Here is a 5,771-nt window from a genome sequence, read left to right as displayed (position 1 = left end):
CAACAATTCTCGCACAGTGAAACACAAAAAGCTTTCTTCACTCAAAGTTGCTTTTTTTTTTTGCTCAAAGTCTAAACAAAAATTTTCGCTATTGTGGGCAAGCGAACCCGCCTCCCACAAACAGCGAATACAAAATTTGTTCGTACAACGAACACACAAAAAACTCGCCAAGGAAAGCGAAGATGCCACACCGCTGGACAACGATTTACTAAAAAAATAAATAGAAGCAATAAATAGCTGCCCAGCTGAGCAACAAAAACGACTTACCCCGGCGAATTCTTCAATTTTTCCTTCTTTAGACAGAGCCGAAACCCCTGTCTATCTTCGTTCACAGCAAGTAGCCAGTCTGACGCACATGTGCAGTGAGCAAACCGGAAGTAAGCAAGCTACTTACCACACAGCCACTCCTGCGACTATATATATACTCGGCTAGCAATCCACATGGTAATCAAATACAAAGGAGTAATGTAGAAATTAATGTTACATGTAAAAGATTGCGAAACGGCTGTGGCCCTATAGAAGTCATATGGTTAAATAAATATACACTCCCTTCTCAAACCTCCCGACTTTATGACTTTACATACACATATATATATATTTACTCTTTTTTTTTACTCTTTTACTTGTTTCAGTCATTTGACTGCGGCTATGCTGGAGCACCGCCTTTAGTCGAGCAAATCGACCCCAGAACTTATTCGTTGGAAGCCTAGTACTTATTCAATCGATCTCTTTTGCCGAACCGCTAAGTTATGGGGACGTAAACACACCAACATCAATTGTCAAGCTATGTTGGGGGGGGGGACAAACACAGACACACAAACACATACACACACATACACATACATACATACATACACACACATATATATATATATATATATATATATATATATATATATATATACACGCACACACATAAGTGCATGTGTGTATGTGGTGTGTGTTTATTGTTTATATGTGTAAGTGAATACACACACACACATACATAATTTTTAGAAGTAATAAAAACACACACGGCTTTTTGTTTTGTTTTGTTTTTCTTTTAGATTTTTGGAGCCTCCGAAACAAGTGAAAAAAATGAGTGGAAATTCTCCGACGAATGGAGGCTCTAATAAAAGACACCTAAGAGTCACGAGATGGTGTTTAATCGGGCAACGGATTAAGTGTTTAGATATGAAACTAGACCTACCAGGATTCTTGGATTAATAATACTCATTGTGAAGCACATCACATGAGTAAACACTGTTCATGTGTCATTTAACTGACTCCCATTTCAGGACAAGAATTATTGATAAACTAAAAATCTCTATGAAGAAAATTGCTGTGCAGAAAAGTATAGACGCATTTATGACTTAATTGTATTAGTTAATCTTAATTGCAATCATGATAATTTAGTCATTCATGGTTGGTATTTTTCTAAATGCATTAATATTTTAAATAGTTTTAATAATGACGTAACTGTCAAATTAAAAAAAAACAAAAAAACATGTATATATGTAAAGAAATACTGAAAATAAAAGGAAACTCTAAATGATTTAAAAAATTTTCCAGTGAGCAACTGAAATAATTTATGGCGATGATCCCTGGTCATGTTTTTAATTTATACTATTATTACCACCACCACCACCACCACCACCACCACCACCACTACCATCACCATCATCGTCATCGTCATCATCATCATCATCATCATCATCATCATCATCATCATCATCATCATCATCAATATTACTTTACAGATTCTGAAATTGATGCTTTCACATAATTAGAAATATCTCCATGAAATCAAATCAAATCAAAATCAACAATAAAATGAAAAAAAAAAATGTAGACACGTAAAAATATTACTTGTAGTTAATGATGCATGCTGCGTATGTTTTGAGGCTGTTAACCGAAATTTAATAATAGAACTTGGCAGAATCTTTAGAGCATCGGATAAAATACCTTGCGATATTCTTTCCAGATTTTTGATCTCTGAGGTTAAACCTCAACCTGCTTTGACTTTCACCCTTCCATCGACAAGACTGACAGAAAATCCATCATGACGTGAATGGTTTGAAAACACTTCACGTTCGAAAAATTAAGATTATTTAGGTTTTAGTGTAAATATTTTTCAGCCAATGTACACAAGCAAATCAATGTCATTTCCGTTCAAATCCATCACATTGAAACAGACGTTCAAGTGTAACTCTCTCTCGCTCTTTCTCTCTCTCCCGCTTTCTGTATGTGTGTGTGTGTGTGTGCGCGCGCTACTTTTTGTACTTTAACGTATTTATCCCAAAAGTTTTTAACCCTCTCTCTCAACTTCTGTCCTTTCTCTTCACGCCTTCCTTCTTCCTCTCTCTCGTCTCTCTCTCTCTCTCCCGTCTCTCTCTCTCTCTCTCTCTCTCTCTCTCTCTCTCTCTTTTTATGTCATTGTCTTTCTTACACACTCACACATGTATACACACATACACGCAACCATTCCACAAATAAGCCAAAATCGTAACAGACGTGTATATATGTTTGTGTGTCTGTGTTTCTCCCCACCCCCAACATTGCTTGACAACCGATGGTGGTGTGTTTACGTCCCCGTAACTTAGCGGTTCGGCAAAACAGACCGATAGTGTAAGTACTAGGCTTACAAAGAATAAGTCCTGGGGTCGATTTGCTCGACTAAAGGCGGTGCTCCAGCATGACCACAATCAAATGACTGAAACAAGTAAAAGAATAAGAGAGTATATGTATGTACGTATGCGTGTATGAATGCGCTTCCCCCCGCACGCACACACACACACACACACACACACACACACACACACACACACAGAGGAATGGTCTAACTAACATTTCATTAAGAATCATTATTGTGACGTAAGTATAGTACAGTCAGATATGCAGTATGCATAACCTCCATAAGATCGTCTGTTTTTACGTCACATTTAAAGTTTCATTCATTGTTGGATACATTTGGATACAATTGGAGTTCTGGATTATCAAACGACACTAAACATTTCTTCTTCGATGCGCTCTGTGCTATGATTATGGATTATTTAACTGTGATTTACGTCATTCTGTCTATCCACTAATTGCGGGGCGCTTCACTTTGATATATCCCGATCTTTTATGATACTATGTTATCAAAATCTATCTATCTATCTATCTATCTATCTATCTATCTATCTATCTATCTATCTATCTGTCTATGGACGCATGCATAGCTATATGCATGCATTCATGTATGTATGTATGAGTGTATACGTGCGTTGCGACTGCATTATCTATTGTGACCTTATTTAAGACGGGAATATGAGATTGTTTGCTATTTCTAGGTGATGTAATAACTATATTAGAAACACACACACACACACACACACACACACATTAGCTACATAAACAACAATCGTTCGCCGTCGCCGTGTTATGATAATTGTATTGCCAGCAAATGTGTCCTCCTCCTCCCCCTCTCCACGGTGGCAAGACAGGAATTGAAATAAGAACTAAGAACGCATAAAGCCAAAAACAGACAACATAAGGCATTCCGTTTGTTTCTGTAACCGTTCCTACAACCCTCCACTCTGGACAATCATGTTATTTATCGACACCGAATCGAAAAGGTTAAATACACTGTCGATGCGGCTGGATTTGAAATTGGATAAGAGGATGTCGAAACAAATACTGTGATGTACTCTTATAAATCTATCAATACTCAAAACCCAATGCCAACGCTAAATATCCAATGTTTAGGATTGTGTGTTTGTGCTGATATATGCATAATATCGTTAGGGTTGCTAAGAATAAGAAGTAATTTACCAAATTATATGATTAAATTAAAAAGAAGGTCAATATTTTCTCTCATCAAGGTCGGTTAAAATATAAATTCAATAAAAGAAATGGAACAGAAAACAAGTGAATAAACTAACAATTTATTGTTCCTACGAGGTCTTACACAAATTATATCTAATATGGTTAGATTGGAAAAGAAACCAAATCATTTATATATAAGTAGAGTGTAATTTAATATAGATAATTTTCAGAGTTAAGGAGATATATAACAAAATACAACGGATGATATTAAAACCATCGTAATTATTTCGTTTTAAGAGAGATAAGAAAGAATATCAAATTAGTGCTTTCCAGAGTCACGTAGTACTTTCTTATGACATAAATGAATAAAAAAAATAAAATAAAATGCGCATTCGTATGTTAGTGTGTGTGTGTGTGTGTGTGTGTGTGTGTGTGTGTGTGTGTGTGTGTGTGTGTGTGTGTGTGTGTGTGTGTGTGTGTGTGTGTGTGTGTGTGTGTGTGTGTGTGTGTAGGTATGTACTCTTCATCGATGTGCAGGGCTGGAAGCACGTAGCTACAGACCTACAAATAAGCGACCGACATTAAAAACTGCAATGGTCTTCCTCGAACACATATGGATAGCTATTATCGTGTTCGTACGTTCGTGTGTGTGTATGTATGTATATATGTATGTGTGTATGTAGGTAGGTAGGTAGATAAGTAAGCGGGTGGGTGTCTAGGTAGGTAGGTAGGGAGGAAGTTAAGGATGGAGGTATGTAGGTAGATATGAAATTACGAATGTATCTACGTATGTATGCTAGTATGCGTGCATGTATTGATATGATAGTAAAAAGCGCAAATTCCATAAATTCTACCGTGTTTGCCAGACATAAGTTTTTGGCGATCTTCATCCACCTTAGAAAGTGTCATAATTCTTGAAAATTATTCACATTGTTGCATAGAAACATACTCAAATATTTCACTTAATAGATTTTATATTTGTTAGAATAGTTTATTCTCTACATTTTTAAAGTGAAAAAAAAAGTCACCTTTTACCAAATTCCGAACCTATAAGAAATTGCCTCTTTCTGTTCAGCTTAATGTCAGAATTCAGAATTATGCATTTGGTTTTTCCAAAACATATGCAATAATAGTTCACTTAAGAATTTCTGTACCTGCAAGAGAAAAGTTTCAATTTTTCTTTTTTATGCGAAAAACGTTATTTTCCATTGTACTCGTACATGTCATAAATGAGGAATATTTGCTATTTTCACCTACTTAGAATGTGACAAGTTTCTGGAAAATTATTCACTTAGTTGCACGAAAACGTTCTCAAATATTTAACTTAGCAGAATCTACATCAGAGTGGTGGATGGTACATTGTTTATCAGAGCATCGAACAGAATGTTATTTGCCCTGACTCTTTACGTTCTGCGTTCAAATCCCACCGAGGTTAACATTACATTTTGTAGTTCACGGTCGATAAAAACGTACACGTACTACACATGTAGTGGTGTTGATTTAGAGTTGTATACTGGACTGAACCGTGGAGGCGCAATGGCCCAGTGGTTAGGGCAGCGGACTCGCGGTCATAGGATCGCGGTTTCGATTCCCAGACCGGGCATTGTGAGTGTTTATTGAGCGAAAACACCTAAAGCTCCGCGATGCTCTGGCAGGGGATGGTGGCGAATCCTGCTTTACTCTTTCACCACAACTTTCTCTCACTCTTTCTTCCTGTTTCTGTTGTGCCTGTAATTCAAAGTGCCAGGCTTGTCACACTGTGTCACGCTGAATATCCCCGAGAACTACGTTAAGGGTACACGTGTCTGTGGAGTGTTCAGCCACTTGCAAGTTAATTTCACGAGCAGGCTGTTCCGTTGATCGGATCAACTGGAACCCTCGGCGTCGTAAGCGACGGAGTGCCAACAACTGGACTGAACTACAGATCAAGAGTTTGAGTCATGTCAAAATAAATTTGAATCATCCATCGATGAAGTTGACCCTAT

This window comes from Octopus bimaculoides, chromosome 2 (assembly GCF_001194135.2).
Source record: "Octopus bimaculoides isolate UCB-OBI-ISO-001 chromosome 2, ASM119413v2, whole genome shotgun sequence".
NCBI lineage: Eukaryota > Metazoa > Mollusca > Cephalopoda > Octopoda > Octopodidae > Octopus > Octopus bimaculoides.
This window is presented reverse-complemented; position numbering follows the sequence as displayed.